This window comes from Lissotriton helveticus, chromosome 1_1 (genome assembly GCF_964261635.1).
Source record: "Lissotriton helveticus chromosome 1_1, aLisHel1.1, whole genome shotgun sequence".
Lineage (NCBI taxonomy): Eukaryota > Metazoa > Chordata > Amphibia > Caudata > Salamandridae > Lissotriton > Lissotriton helveticus.
In genome coordinates, this window is record NC_136057.1 from 1,032,767,404 (window position 1) to 1,032,780,979 (window position 13,576).

Here is a 13,576-nt window from a genome sequence, read left to right on the forward strand (position 1 = left end):
TGTTGAATAGAGGGAGTTTTTGCAACTGAAGAAGTTTATTGCATTGGTCCCTGCCTTAAAGTCATTTGACACACGGGACAAATGTATAATTTGCCAGATGCAAGCATTGTTGGTTTGGGGGCAGTACTGCTGCAATACAGAAATGGGAAAGGTAACCATTGCCTACGCCTTGCGTCCTTTCTGGGGAGCTGAATTGATGTATTCCACCATTGAGAGGGAAGGATTAGCGTGTTGGTGGAGCGTGTGCCATTTCCGCAAATTTGTATGGGGACAAGATTTTGTCATTCAAACAGATCATCGACCTTTGGTGAATGTTTTCATCAATAAGGGCATTTGCAAGGTTTCATCTAGAATTACTAGGTGGGTGTTAACATTGCTGAAAATTACTTTCAGGATGGAATATATCTCCGGAAAAAGAAATATGGTTGTCATGGTTACCTGTATATGGTGCAAATGAGATTGTTGAAGGGGACGAGGACCAGTTGATAGAGAACATTAAGACACTCACCGAGGACCGCATATCTAATGAGGAGGGGGTCCAAACAGTTAAAGAGGATATCACATTGTAGTAGGTGAACACGTATTTGACATGGAGTTAGCCAACGAAGGGCAAAGCATCTGATGGAGCGGAGTCATTTAGAAATGTGAGTACGGAATTGTCAGTCGTATGTGAGGTGATACTCATAGGTGAAATATTGGTAGTACTGGATGTGTTAAAGGGTCACATCTTGAGGTTGGCACACGAAGGGCATACTGGATTGAGTGAAAACAAGCACAGGGTTAGGTTGAAGTATTGGTAGCCGGGATTGGATAAAGTTGTGAAGAGGGCTAAAAGGGAGAGTGTGCCATGCGCTTGGAGTGACAAGTCACAGAGACCGGTGGAGTATCGCCAGTTCAGGCTGACAGGATTGATGCTCCCTGGGATGAAGATTGCTCTTAGAATTTCTGGTCCATACAGAGTATTGGGTTTGTGTTTTTGAAGGTGGCTGGAGGCTAGCTGTACAGATCAGGTAACCACTAAAGATGTGATAACATTTATGGAAGAACTATGGGATAGCGAGAGGGTACCAGAGCATGTGGTAACTGACAATGGTGTACAGTTTGTCTCTCAAAAGATGGAGGAATTTCTGAGAATATATGTTGTGGAGCACATTAGATCATCAGTTTATTACTCTCAGAGCAATAGGTTGGTTGAGAGATGGAATATGACTTTAAAGGAAGGTTTACAATTGGCATTGGGTAAAGGCAGCCAGTGGAGGGTTGTACTAAAGACATTGGAGTGGGCATAACACATACACCCAACAGTGCCACAGGGAAGGGGCCTTTTTGAGTTTATACAGAAAAGAAAGCGAGGTCTGAATTATAAAGGGGTTGAAAGGAAAAGCTGGGAGGAAAATGTCCCAGGGCAAAAAAACTCATTTGGAGTAGGAGAATGGGTGCTTGGACAAAAAGGGCAAAGGGAGGACAGAGGTTTTGCAAGGTTTTCTGAACCTTTATCAAGTGAATGTTAAGTGCTGGCAATGTGTGAAACTACAAGAAGGTGATGAAGGTTGCTGACTATTTGTTGAAGAAGAAGTTAAAGGCATGGAGGAAGTCCAACAGGTTCAAAAGAAAGTGCAAGGGGAACATGATTCTTCTCATGAGATTATGAACGGGGAACGTGATCCAGCTCATGAAAGGATCAGGTGGAAGTCGGTCTGGTACATGGAGATTATGTGATGGGATGAACTACACTTTGTTGAACAGAGGTGGTATTATTCACATAAGAAGGCAAGAAATGTATAACTTGGTTCATGAAATGTATAATGCGATTTTTATTTTCTTTATTTTTCTCTTTAGTTTTTTTCCTGTAAATTGTTGTATCTACTGCTGTTCAAATGTTATTGTTGTTCAATATAAGGAAGGAGATGTGTATCTGGGTTGATATGGCTTCTCCATACACACAACATGCAGTTTTTAATGGATCCCATTGGAATGCAGGGCGGGTTGGAATGTGGAGAATGCTCGTGCGCGAAAAGGCAGAGACAGTTGCAGAGCTGGCTGGCAGCTCACTGTTGGAGGTACCATATCACTTGAAGTAAATAAAAAATATCCTACTCACTTGTGCTTCGTGAGTATCATCATTTCAGCTACTTACATCTCCATTGAAGGTATTGCTGCCTGAAGCTCCATGGGTCATTTCAGAGTTATGCCTGTAAAGAAAATTTCCTACCTCTTCCCACTGTCTCCACAACACTATCTCCACGGTGCTGTCCTTATACCTCAGTCCCCAAAGCATTATCCTTAAGCTTAACACTCTACACAGCTACTTTCAGCTGGCTTCTTGTCCTTGCCAGACCTTGCCCACCCTAGTCACTGGGCTACTCCTGCCCACTACCTGGAGTTGACACCACTGGCCAGTGGCTTTGAGAGTGGCAGCTACAAACTAGTCCTCCATTGTCACAGGGACATCTTCATCCTCACAATAGGCCTCCTCCCTCCCACAATTGGATCCAAACTGCCACTAGTCTTAATGCATGCTCATGCAGGTAATTAACAACTTGTTGCCAACATTTTGTAGTTAGAAATATGGTCGTCATGCAAGAGACCGGAGCCCCTCAGGTACCAAGTAAGTTCTTTATTTCATGTTAGGCCCTCAGGTTACAGCAGCTAGGTCCTGTCAGGAATTCAACCTCCCTCCAACTGTCCCTATCCCCTATCTACTACTTCATATCGCACTACAACATTCTTTTACATCATTCACTCACCTCATCTCAGACTCTAGCCCAAACATGCAAGGGATAGCAACAGTTCCCCTTGGCTCACTCTGTTTAGAATGTTGCTGCCAGGAAGTTCTAGATGGGGATAAGGCTCTCTTAGAGTGAAGACACAGTTCCATACGAGCCAATTGTAATGTTGTAACTGGACGTCAGCGTCAGGACATTAGGACCCGGGCAGACAAAGAGATTCTGGTAAAGGGCAGAACTTTGACCCCCATCTCTGAAGATGCCCTCCTCAATTGCATCCACGAAACAAAGCCCTCCAACCATTCTCTTGACCCCATGCCTAGTGCCATTGCCATTGACTTCTATACCCATTCTCTTTCCTATTGGAGCACTCTGGTCAACCTCTCCCTCTGTCTCCTTCAAAACTGGGCAGGTCACCCCTCTGCGTACAAAACCCACTGCTGATGCGAATGACCACAACAACTTCCACCCCATCACCAACCTACCCTTTCTTGCGAAGATCACAGAAAGATGTGTAGCGAAACAACTCTCTCGTCATATCAAGGACAACGATCTTCTTTGAACTTCCAGCCTGGCTTCATCCAAAACTGCAGCACTGAAACAGCCCTGCTGCTAGTGATTGATGACACACTGCGGATACTCGATTCGGGGGGTCTTGTCTTTTAATTCTCCTTGACCTTTCTGCAGCCTTTGACACTGTCAATCACAACACTCTCCTCAACACTCTCCAACAGAGAATGGGCATGGAGGGAACTGTGCTTAAATGGTTTGCTTCCTCCCTCTCTGATAGATCCCAAATGATCAAAATAGCGAACAGTCTTTCATCTCCTTTGGCGGTAGTTCAAGGTGTTCCTCAGGGCTCTATACTTGCACCCACATTGTTCAATCTATATTTAGAACCACTGGGAAATCTCCTAAGTAAATCCGGGATCCACTATCATCTCTATGCAGACGACACTCAAATCTACCTCAAGGTTGCCTCCACTCACGATCTCTCCATCCTAGGCTCTACTCTCGACTCCATTCAAAACTGGATGTCAACTCATCAACTGATTCTGAATCCCTCCAAAACTGAATTCCTCCTCCTCTCCTCCTCACTTTCTCCTTCCCTGGTATAATCATGGATGGATCGGATGAATCTTCTTAACAATAAACCTAACTGTCGACAGCGAAAAATCCCTTGGTGTCATACTCGACAAAAAGCTCAATCTAATCTCCCACATCAATTCCATTGCAAAGTCTGCTCGATACCAACTGCACCTTCTTTGGGGAATTCGTCGCTTCTTCCCGGAGCAAGACCTTAAAACCCTGGTCCAATCGCTGGTCCTCTCCAGACTGGACTACTGCAATTCTCTTCTTACTGGCCTCCCCAAATCCCACCTGTCCCCCCTTAAATCTGTTCTCCATTCAGCAGCTCGCTACATTTATGGGGCCAAAAGAAGCGACCACATCACACCCATGCTATCCACCCTCCGCTGGCTTCCCATTGAGGCAAGATCTATTTACAAGACTGCCTGTATCACCCACAAAGCCTTGCACTACTCCTCTCTTCGCTACCTGGAGGCTCAAGACCATCTCGTAATGCGGAAAATCTACTGCTTGAACCTCCCACCTTCAAGAAGGAAAGATCGATGGCCCAATCCTTTTCAGGCAACGCGGTGAGAATCTGGAACTCACTTCCGCCTCAGCTCCGGACCACCATCTGCTCCCAGGCCTTCAAAACGGACCTCAAAGTTCTCCTCTTTCAAAGACACTTCCAAATTTAACTCACACCCTCTCTATTATCTGAAGGAAGAACTTCCATTATAGAAAATCCTATGTCCTTTGACTATGAAAGTGCCTTCCCAGTGTGTTCTTGCGGTTTGAGTGTCTGACATTTATTGCAGTATTATCCTTCTACCTGTGTTTGGTACTCTTTTGTAACATGCACACGTCACTTTTCTCTTGTAACATACTGGTTGCTACCTCTTACATTTTGTTTGCTTTAGACATTTGTACAAGTGCCACCATTGCCTACGTAACGTTTGCCTCATGTAACTTAATGTTTGCTTTTATGTAATTTGTTCTTATGTAATTTTCTCCTCATGTATCATCACTGTTCCTATTGTGAAGTGCTCTGACACCTTCGGGTAAAGTCCGCGCTATATAAAAATGCATAAAATAAAATAAAATAAAAGTGGGACCGGAAAGGGAGGAGCTAGGTTAACTGGGGATAGCAGGCTGGAGAAGGGATGCAGAGAAACAGGCTCTCCTAGATATGCTTAAATAAACAAAATAAAATATGCAGCAACGTGTCATGGTTATTGACCTGTGTTGTCACGACAACTGGCAACGAAGATGGGCACAGTACTCAACCCTTCAGGGAGAAATCCAGCAGTGGAAACATGACGTTGGGAGCCCACCCTAGTCACGCGGAGGAAGATCGGCATGCAACGCAACATTGAAAGCCCACCCCGGTTGCGTAAAAAAGCATCAGTGCAAACGTGGTGCCAAGAGCCCATCCTAGCCACGCTGTGACGAGAAACACTTTAAACTTTTAGAGGCGCATTTATTATTACCAGCCACAGTTCTCAAATCTCTGTGCTATCAGCTCTGTAGACGAGATCTCGCACAACTGAAACCCCTCATGGTGGACATCGTGAAGTCAGTCTGCATTGAAATCTTAAACTGCTACTATAGGTGCGGCAAGGTCAAACTACCCCTTCCCGAAGGTGTCAGAGTGCATTACATAAGAACCAGTTGCGATACATTAGGACTTGGGATTACATGAGTTACATTAAAGATACAAACAGAAAAAAATTGCAAATGTACAAGTTGTAGAGTCACACAAGGGAGAGATACACATAGAAAAACTGCAAACATACAAGTTGCAAGTCACTCAAGGAAGAGATACAAATGGATATACTCTAAGAGTCACATGATCACTCTTTTTAAGTTCAGAAGAATTTTATTAAAGATAATATAAGATAATAACACAAATAATGAAATTATCATATAGTCAATGCATGGTATACAATACAGAGAGTATGTAAACTTCAAAAGAAATATGGTTCAAAGCATAAAAAGTCTATGAATGAAAGAAAGAAACATTATTTAAACAAAGTTGCAGTATGTAAAAGACATGCAGAACCGAAAGAAAGATAATACAAGACATAGTAAGATATCGCGAGTAATAACAATTCAAAATGTTAATAATACAGTAGAATGTCCACTGAGGGCGGAGAATTCATTAAAAAGGTGCTTGAATTCGAAGGCAAGTTGTGGATGCCTCTCTGTTATGAAATTCCATGACGAAGAGGCGTAGAAGCCTCGAAAGGTGTTGGAAATGGTAATAATTCAATGGAGAGGGGGCAGGAAAGCTGTTATGAGGCAAAACAAGCTGGAGAGAAGAGACATCGTGGTGTGCCCTTTCGAAGCGCAAGAGCTTGTTTGCTAATGATATATATCTATCTATATATATATGATAGTGTTTTCAAGAGGAAGTATGTACGGAAACACTTCAAAATATGTAGATAATTTTTTTAGCTTTTTTGTACAAGAGCTTTCCTCATATATACAGGAGACTTTTTGCGTCTTATAAATGACATACTATGGGAAAATAATTTGTTGCTAATGTACCTTGATGTGAATAGCCATTACACATGCATACCTCAGAATTTCGGGATTAGCTTGTTCGCTCTCTTGTTACATAGAGAAATGCTATTTGATATAATGTACACTTGTGTAACTAACAACTTTTTTTATTTTCGCGATTCATACTTTATTTATCACATTGTACAAATTTTTTATTAGCACCTTGTCAAAGATATTGACAGCAATCTTATTACACAGCAGGAGAAATAAACTGCACTCAAATAACAAAGTATCTATAGTCTCATAACCACATATATATATATATATATTACAATTTTCATTATAAATATAGTACTCTAAACACAACTTTTTAGAAAATAGACATACACTGTTTTTCTGGGCCTGTACACTCAATGCACTATTTTTTTGTCGAACTATGTCATAAAAGTTCCCAAATTTGTTAATAACTCTAGATGGTAGGTCTTTCACATCAGATGCAATAAATGTATTTGCCCAAATCCGATTTTTTTCTTGAACTAGACGAACTTCATTTTGCACCAGGTTAAGACCTATTTTCTTGGAATGATGGACAAAGAAGACGGTACAGTTTCCATTTTGGAAACAGTGCTTGGGGTAAAGAAGAATGCCACTATTAGGGTGGCTGTCATAATTCATCCCTGGAGGGGGCGGACGCGTCCATGGACGCCTGGGGTGCCAAGGCATCCGTGTTTTGGGCGTCGGTGTTTATTTGTCCCTGCTGTTGCGTTTTCCAAGAGAAGGCGCGGTCCCAGTTGGTGGCAACAGTCTCGTTGTCCCAGATGGTGGAAGTTTCTGTGTCGCTTATGTACCCCTCTTCTCCAGTGTAATGTGTAGGGTAGATTAGCAGTGGCTCAGTGGAAAAGGCCTTCAGGTCCCTCGGCTCAAAGTATTCCATGTACTTTTTTACTGGGTGCTTGTTGTACATTACTGGAAGGAACTCTTCCACGGGGAGCATCTTGTTCAGTGCATCCGCAGCAAGGAGCTTCTTAGCCCCATGGAGAGAGACGGCATACCCCAGGGTCCAGTAGGAGTAATCTGCTTCAACAAGATTCATCACATTTGGAACCGCCTTTTCTGGGCGCTGTACCTGCATCCGTTTTCTACCAATATATATCAAGTCCCACTCCAGCTGCGTCTCTTCAATGTCACTCATCACTTTCATGAGCTTTCTCTTGAAGTGGTTCTCAAAGCGGACGTCGTCTTCGATGACTAGGACCTGCTCAAGGTTTCTGTCCACCATCTCTTTCCATATGTAGTAGTGGCTGAGAAAGCAGCCAATTTCCCCTCGTGTCAGCTTTCTGCCCGAGTACGGGTCGTGATAGCCAGGTAACATGTCGATTTTCATGGCTTTCAGCTGGCTCGTATTCAGTGCCTTCCCATCCACCGCATCGAAGATCTGCACTTTGATTTCTTGCTCGTACAGGCTCTGAAGCATTCGATCCCTACGATCCTTCCTGCGTTTTAAGTTTATCATGAAAATCTCGTCAAAGCCCATCTTGTCTGAGCTTTTTGGAGGTAGGTTCATATACTGTGATGGTTCCATGGGTGGACGATCAATCATTGCTTCGGTCTGCACATGGATGAAGTTCTCAATGTCCTCTTGCAGAGTCTGGTGTGATTTCAGTGGCACAGACAGGTAGCCGTAGTGTTCTCTGTTGCAGATATGCATTTGGACATCGGCTTGTCTGCTGGAGAATGCAAATACGATGATATCATCAAAAGCCCAAGTGTGGTCCTTGTGAGGTGGATGAAATCGAAGCTGCGTTGACGCCTCCTTCTTTAGGTCAATGAGAAACGTTGAGTGTACCATTGGGACAGGGAAACAGCCCATTCTTTTCCACTCTCTTATTAGGACATAATCAGGTGTTCTTTTGTAGTATCCCTGAGGAGTGATTCCACACCAGAAGTTGGAGTACAGGCTGCGAGAGTCCAGCATGGGAGCCACAAGTGTTTTGTTTTCGGCTATCAGCAGTTTCAGGGTTTGGGGGTTCGTCAGGAAATTGTCTGCATCCACGAACAATATGTAGTCTGCCCATTTTTCTCTTGCAGCTTTCAGTGCGGCCTGCCGCAGCTTCATGACATGAGCAAATCGCGAGGCTGGCCAATGCTTGCGTCCAATTTCATCTGAGTACGACTTGGGCTCCTCCATTGGTCTCCATTCCACAGAGTGGTACAGTTTCTGCACATTCTTGATCCACTCCTTTAGAACAGCCGTGGTGTTATCAATGTTGTGATCGGTTGCTGCCCATATAGCCATGCGCCCCTTGGGGTAGTCCAGGCGCTCCAGCGCCCCCAGCTGGTAGGGCAGGGTGTGCGCCGCGTTCCGGGCCAGAAGCGCAACCAGCACGGTGGGGCTCTGCGGGGCCGACTCCGGGAAGGGCCCTGCCTCGGGCGGGGACCAGGAGCAGCAGGGCGGGCAGCCCCCCAGGCACAGGGCGAGGAGCAGCAGCAGCCGGGGGGCTCCGGGGGCCATGGCACTGGGGCGGAGGGAAGCCGGCGAGTGTGTGAGACAACTTTTTTTATTTTCAATCAAGTGATATACAGACAAACCCAAGGGTCGGTGATGGGGACCTGCTTCACCCCCAGATATGCTGGTTTATACCTAGGTTGGTGGGAGGAGCCGGTAGTCTTTAACATCGGATTATTTGATAGCCAGCTTCCACTGATCCTTCAACCCCAAAAAAACTCCTACCTTGGCTGGAAACATTCAATTAAATATAAGCTGTTCTACCTGTGAACACCACATCCATCTCCATAAATACTCTCATTTCAATAATGAGCCAATCCAAATGTATTGCCATTATGTCAGATTCTTTGAGTTTGCTCACAGATCCAACATCTCCAAAATTCTGTAGGAAATGCTCTTCGGTAATTATGGTCCAAGGAGACCCCGAGTCCGCCATAAGTTATAATTCCCTATTAAACACTTGCACTTTGCACTTGGGAGGTTTAGCAGCTTCACTTTCCCACTCCTGACTGTTCAGAACAATACAAATCCTTTCTCTATGTCGCTATTCGATCCGCACATAAACTTGACAAAGGCTGCTTCCTTAGTGGCTCCGGACCAATTATTAAACTGAGATACTCCTTTCTTCCTCTCACTCCTACAAACAGGCGAAAAGTGTCCTTTGCGCCGGCAATTGCTGCAATCCTTGCCCACAGCGGGGCAGTGAGGCGACGATGCCAAATGGTTGAAGCTACCACATCTGTAACAAGTGAAACTTTTGTTATGCTTGGTTGTATGATGTTACAACGCATTCCGTTGTAATGCATGCCTTTACCACGTATGCGTTACAACGCGAATGCCATTCCCACGCATAACCTTTACCACGAATATTCCTTTACCATGCATACTTTTACAACGATTTTTGTTGTAAATTCATGCATGGTACCGGCATACTCTTGGTAAAGGTTATTCCCCCACCCCTAAACCCTTCTTACAAATACCTCTCCCCTGCCCTTAACCCTAAAATCTGACCCCTCCTTTTTTTTATTTTATCTAAATGTCCCCTTACCTCTCCACGTCGTTTTGTCTGTTGACTCTTCTCCATGATCTTCCTTGTTGATGTTGCACATCGTACAGATGAAACAAAAGTGTCTTTCCGTTTCCTCTAACGACGTGGATTGCCTCCATGATTGTTACTATCAGGTGCGTTTTTTTGGGGGGGAGACCCACCCCAAACACCTTTTCTTTTCTTACGTATTTTGTTTTTTTTGGGGGGGAGACCCCCCATCCCCTTTTTTAGGTCTCGACTGGTGTACACTGCGCAGCAGTGTCGCGCAGCTCGAGAAATTTTGTTTTAACAGTAGTGGGGTTGAACCCGCCTCTCTCTTCCATTGGCTAGCTCCATAAATGGAGGCTAGCCATTGGAAGAGAATAATGCCAATCATTGTCGGAGTAGATTCGTGGGCGTTTCTGTGTTTTTCTAGCCCCGCCCCCTTTTTACCATCATGGGGCGGTGGGCGTTTGTTTTTTTTGTTTTTTTTCAAGCCATGTTTTTGTCATTTGGAACGTGTCTGTTGCACGGATGGGCTGCGCGATTTCTGTTGCTGATTCTTTTGCGAGCGGTTAACCCAGTGTCCTGTCGTTTCCTTTATCGTCATGCGTGGCTGTCGTCTTTGTGCCTGTCGTCTCCGTGTTATGTTGTGCGAGGCTGTCGTCTTCGTCCCCTATCGTCTCCGTGTACCGTCGTGCTTGGCTCGTGGCTGTTGTCTCCGTCTTCCATCTTTGCCCAGTATGTATGCTCCTTTTTTGTGATTAAGGTAAGGCATCTGTTTATATTTAAATTAGAGAGGGTGCCTACCCCTCGTTTGCCGCCCGGCGCCCGAACCGGAAGTCAGGCAGGCCGAGGGCGGGACTGCTTGACCACAGGAAGAGGCCGGGAGCCCACCCCGCCTTCTCTGGAAGCTGCCGTGTCCGGAGAGATACTCCCGCCGCAAACCCCCCCCCCCCGGGCTCCCAAGAGCGTGGGAGAGCCCCGGGGAGTGAGAGGAGAGAGAAGTCCAGCCGCGAGAGCCGCGAGGCTCCCAGAGTAAAGGGAGAGCCCCGCATCCAGTGAAGGGAGCCGCCGCCTCGAGGAGCAGCGCGGGAACTACGAGGAGCCCCCGCCAAAGCAGCCCGGTGAGTGTGGGCGTCTGGGGGCCCAACAGTGGAACAGTGGTTCTAGAGAGGCCTCGGGGGGCAGAGGGCCGCTCCATCGTTCCGCCACAGCATCCTGGGGCATTATTGTTTTAGAGCCCGTGAGAGGCTCTTGGGCAGTTTCTGATTCAGAGTGCCCCGAGCGGGACTCCAACGTTCCAGGCATTCCTTAAAGTTGAAAGTCGCGTTGCTCTCTGCCCTCGCAGGTGCCCTCAGCTCTGAATCCTCTGCCATCTGATCTCACCCCGGGCCCTCACTCCTTACCCCTGTACTCTCAGCTCTTACCCCTCTGCCCTCCACTCCTACCCCTCTGCCCTCAGCTCTTCCTAGGCCCTCACTTCTGGCACCTGTGCCCTCTGACCTCAACCCAGGCCTCCAGCCCTCACTGACTCCTGTGCCCTCAGCTCTTACCCCTGTGCCCTCAGCTCTTACCCTTGTGCCCGCAACTCTTACTCCTGTGCCCTCAGCTCTTACCTGTGCCCTCAGCTCTTACCTGTGCCCTCAGCTCTTACCCGTGCCCTCAGCTCTTACTCGTGCCCTCAGCTCTTACCTGTGCCCTCAGTTCTTACCTATGCCCTCAGCTCTTACCCCTGTGCCCTCAGCTCTTACCCCTGTGCCCTCAGCTCTTACCCCTGTGCCCTCAGTTCTTACCCCTGTGCCCTCAGCTCTTACCCCTGTGCCCTCATCTCTTACCCTGCCCTGTGCCCTCAGCTCTTCCTAGGCCCTCGCTTCTGACTCCTGTGCCCTCAGCTCTTACCTGTGCCCACAGCTCTCACCCCTATGCCCTCAGCTCTTACCCCTGTGCCCTCTGCCCTCACCCGTGCCCTCAGCTCTGTGCCCTGTGCCCCTCGCCGGTGACCATGGCCAGCACGGCGGGGGAGATTGTGGCCTTCCTGCTGGCCCTGTCGGGCTGGGTGCTGGTCTGCTCCACGCTGCCCACCGACTACTGGAAGGTGTCGAGCATCGACAGCACGGTCATCACCACGGCCACCTTCTGGTCCAACTTGTGGAAGACCTGCATCACCGACTCCACCGGCATCTCCAACTGCAAGGACTTCCCGTCCATGCTGGCCCTGGAGGGAAGTCCCGACGGGGGGAGGGGGGGTGCTGTGTGTGTGTCTGTGTATGTGGCTCTGTGTATGTGTGTGTGTGTGTGGCTCTGCGTGTGGCTCTGTAGGTATGTATGTGTGTGGGACTCTGTGTGGGTCTGTGTGTTTGTGTGTGGCATTTGCGAGAGATTAAGCTATTGGCATTGTAAATGACAGTGCCATTTATTTATCTGTTTTCAAAACCAAAACATAAATAAAAATGTTGTCATTTACAATTGCAATAGCTCTAACTTTTTCAAAGGCGAGACCGTTGCATTGTAAATGCTTGTTTATTTTAGACTTTATCACACATGCCTTTACTACGTATCTCGTAGTAAAGTTATGCATGGTAAAGGCTATTCGTGTTAACCAGGCAATGCGTTGTAATGCATGCATGGTTAATGTTATGCGTGGAAACGGCTGCGTTGTAGTGGCCGTTTCCCGTCATGCTTCTTTCCCAGTGGCACACATTTGCGTATCAGATTTCACATTCTTCACAGCACTATCTTGCACCGAGTTCATCCACATTTCTGACTGTTCTATGACTTTACCTGTGGCTACAGTGTTTTGTTAATTTCGGTCCCCCATAACCCACAGTCATTCATGCACTTTTTAATTAGAAACGATTCACCATAATTTGATCCCTAATCATTTCCTCAGTGATAGCCCCAAAACTGCAGTGCAACGCAAGACCATTGTAATGAGGTCAGGAAATCATCAAATGACTCTCCTTCCCATTTAGCCCTGTTGTATAACTTAAATCTATTAAATGCCAAACTAGAGGAAGGCTTAAACTTGAGTTCCATCCTTAGGAAAGCTTCCTCAAAAACATTACACCCATCTTCTCCCTGAGGAGGAACTGATAGGAGAGTTCTAAAAACTAACTGACCTTCTGACCTTGAACAATGAAAGAGCATGTTCTCCTTCCTCTCTGCACCCGTCCTTTCACCATCGCTGGCTTTCATGTACGTGAGGAATTCCTCCTTCCACCTAGCCGACGGTAAAGGAGAATCTCCTTTACATTGTATAAAGTTTGCGCGGGTTCCAACTGCATGTTTAACTAAAAAAGTGTACAGGAGTAACTAGTAAAATGTAAGTATGTAATAATAACACCCTTTACAAATTAGATAAAAACTATATATGCTAATAGTTTGCTTTGTGCATCAGCGGCGATGAAGAGGAATGCTCCACTGTGCACCAATTCTAAATGAGGTTAATGAAAATTCAGTCTTGAAAACACTATAGTGTATATGTTATACCTGCTGCTCAGCCAGGGTGCCACCAGGAGCAGGAAGGCTGCTTCTGGTGGGGCTATGAAATGTTTTCCACCTATTATTTACATGCATTCGCATTAGTTCTCATTGCTGCATTGTATACATGCATGCAAGAGTTCTAATGTTATTCTTTTAAGAGTACTATGTTATTCTGCGTAAAGAAAGGAGATGTGTTAAACTTGCTGCTCAGCCAATGGGACTGTGGTGGTGGGTTGGTTTGTGAAGATGCTGTGGAAT

General features: G+C 46.1%; 1 pseudogene; it reads right to left on the bottom strand.

The window, feature by feature from the left end:
• Positions 1-6,514: 6,514 nt before the first annotated feature.
• Positions 6,515-8,811, bottom strand: LOC144771912 (procollagen galactosyltransferase 2 pseudogene; annotated as a pseudogene).
• Between the last annotated feature and the right edge of the window lie 4,765 nt (positions 8,812-13,576).